Source organism: Ostrinia nubilalis, chromosome 23, assembly GCF_963855985.1.
Source record: "Ostrinia nubilalis chromosome 23, ilOstNubi1.1, whole genome shotgun sequence".
NCBI classification, from domain to species: domain Eukaryota; kingdom Metazoa; phylum Arthropoda; class Insecta; order Lepidoptera; family Crambidae; genus Ostrinia; species Ostrinia nubilalis.
Genome location: NC_087110.1, coordinates 3,905,494 through 3,908,577, shown reverse-complemented (window position 1 = coordinate 3,908,577; position 3,084 = coordinate 3,905,494). Strand labels below are relative to the sequence as shown.

The 3,084-nt window shown below is 38.7% G+C and overlaps 1 long non-coding RNA gene across 1 annotated transcript; it reads left to right on the top strand.

The window, feature by feature from the left end:
* Positions 1 to 300: 300 nt before the first annotated feature.
* Positions 301 to 2,013, top strand: LOC135083155 (uncharacterized). The gene is made up of 2 exons (XR_010259547.1): positions 301 to 1,719; positions 1,874 to 2,013. It is a non-coding gene; the product is annotated as an uncharacterized LOC135083155 (long non-coding RNA).
* Positions 2,014 to 3,084: the final 1,071 nt, after the last annotated feature.

Below are 3,084 nucleotides of genomic sequence, written 5' to 3'. Positions count from 1 at the left end.
ATAGTTGGAAAGTGCAAGTAGAAGCCCTATTGATCAGAAATGATTTTTGGGAATATGTAAGTGGAGAAAAGTCAAAACCCACGGATGAGACATTATCAACAGCATGGGATTTTGCTGACAGAAAGGCAAGATCGGAGTTGATTTTGTCATTGGATCCGAGTGTTGTTCATCATGTGAAAAGATTGAAGACTGCACGAGAGGTTTGGCTGAAATTAGAGAGTCTGTTCGTATCACGTGGACCTGCGAAAAAAGCGACCCTGATGAAAAGGCTCATGCTACACAAGATGAGTGAAGATCAGAACGTATGCGAACATCTTGATTTATTTTTTGAAGCTGTCGATAAGTTAGAAGAAATGGACATCGTGATCCATGATGATCTTTTAGCGATTATGTTGCTGTATAGTTTACCAGCAAGCTATGAGAACTTCAGATGCGCCATTGAAAGTAGAGACGAGCTGCCAAAGCCTGAACAACTTAGGGTGAAAATTATCGAAGAATACAGTTCGAGAGGCAATACCCAAGTTGAGAGGATAGAAGGAGCTATGTATATAAATAAACATCAGAAGAAGAATGGGACTGGACCTGAAACAAAATTTAAGTATAAATGTTTCAAATGTCATAACTTTGGACATAAGGCATCCGATTGCAAGAAAAAGAAGTCTTCTCAGGCTTCAGAACAGAAACCTTCAGAATCTAGTTGCGTTGAGTCGTGTTCGACTGTAGAACATGAAGCTTTAACTGTGTATCATGTTTCAGATAACTGTTTAGCTATTGATTCCAAGCGTCTTCATCAGGAATGGTTGTTTGATAGCGGTTGCAGCTCGCACATGTGTAACAACGCAAGCAGGTTTGATAAAATATTGCCAAGTAACCAACAATTGAAATTAGCCACTGATTCTTTGACAACCGTGCAAGGTAAGGGTACTGTCAAGATATTAGCATGTAACGATGATATTACGCGAAAAATCCAATTTGAAGATAGTACGTTGTTAGTTCCTGATCTACGTAGTAACTTAATTTCGATTTCTAAACTTACTGATCGAGGTTGTATAGTCACTTTTAAACGTGATGTAGCATATGCAACTAAGGATGGTGAAGTTAAGTTGACTGCTGATCGTAGAGGTAATTTGTATTACCTGAGAGAGCAGGATGCTTCGGCATCTGTAGTATCAGATAAGGATGTGGATTTGTGTAGATGGCATGAGCGTATGGGACATTTGAATGCTAGGGATCTTATGAAAGTACTGAAGAAATCGGGTATAGACGCCACCAAGTCTGATACTGAATTGCGCGATTGTGATGTGTGTGCTAAGGGAAAGATGGTTGCGTTGCCTTTTGTGAAGTCCAGTCAGCCATGTGACGAAAAGTTAAAAATAATTTATTCTGATGTGGTAGGCCCAATGAGAGTTCAATCAAATGCGGGAAACAAATATTTTGTTACATTTATTGATGATTGTACTCGTTGGTGTGAAGTTTTTATGTTGAAAAATAAAAGTGACGTCTTGTCAAAGTTTAAAATATTTAAATGTCAGATCGAAAATTTGACAGGTAAACAAATAAAATATTTCCATTCCGATAATGGCAAGGAATTTGTGAATAGTGATTTTTCGAAATTTTTACAAGAAAATGGAATAAAAAGAAGGTTGACTACGCCGTATTCACCGCAGAGTAATGGAATTGCAGAACGGATGAATCGCACCTTACTGGAGAAGGCAAGATGTATGTTATTATCCTCTGGCCTACCAGCAAGTTTTTGGGCGGAAGCTATTGCAACCGCGTGTTATTTGCGTAACAGATGTCCGACTAGCAGCTTGAATGGAGAAATTCCATATGAAAAATTGTTTAATAAACCTGTAAATATTGGTTATTTCAGAACATTCGGTGCGAAAGTTCATGTTTTGGAAAAGGAGCCAGGAAAGGATAAGTTCGCAGCACGAAGTTCTCCCGGCATTTTTGTGGGCTACCCGGCTGAATCTGGTGGCTATAGGGTGTGGATATCCGAGAAAAGAAAAATAGTGGTGTCAAGAGACGTCAAGTTTCAGGAAGATAAGAAAACTGAAAGTGAAGTTTTGAAAGAACCATCTATTGAGCTGCAATGTGAACAAGATAGTGTTGATAAAAGGAAGACTATCGAGTTTGAATTGTCCAACAGACAATGTAGTTCACACTTTAGTGATCAACCTTCGAATATTCAAGTTCCAATAGATCGATCTCAAGATATACCGTTCAGAAACGAACTAAACACAGAAGATACGGAAGTTACTAGTACTACTGATAGAAATGAGACATTTGACTGGAATATCACTTTGAAAAGAGGCCCTGGAAGACCTAGGATTGAGAGAGGACACGTTGGGCGCCCCCGAAAAATCTTTAATATGGTTGAAGTTAGAGAAACAGAGAATAGTGACAGTGAGTCACAGGAAGAAGAATATGGTGACTGTGATGATTTTGCTGGAGCTATTGAGACAACTTTGAAGGAAGCTTTGGGAAGTGATGAAAAAGTCAAATGGGAAGAAGCAATTTTATCAGAGTTAAGAAGTTTAGTGAAGAATGATACATGGAAAATAGTAAAGAAACCACCTGATCGAAATGTCATTGGATGTCGATATGTGTTAACAACGAAGGTAAATGTTGATTTAACAGAAAAGAAGAAGGCCAGGCTTGTCGCGAAAGGATATAGTCAACAACATGGTCTGGATTACTTCAAGACATTCGCCCCAGTTGCTAGGATAGCAACGGTTCGTCTATTGATTGCTTTAGCAGCTGAAATGGGCATGGACATAGATCAGATAGATATAAATACTTCTTATTTAAATGGAGATCTTGATGAGAATATTTATATGAGAATTCCAGAACTGCTGAAAGAAAGTTTAGAAAAGCTGATAAGCTTGGATGGCAGAAAAAGCGAAATAGGCAAAAGAGCTGTGAAAATGCTTGAGAATATGAAAGCAGGGGGTGACACCTGTCTTTTGAAGAAGTCGTTATATGGTCTCAAGCAAGCTGGAAGACAGTGGAATATGAAGCTGGACATGAAACTTAGAGAAATGGGTTTGAGACCAACAGTGAGTGAACCTTGTATGTATC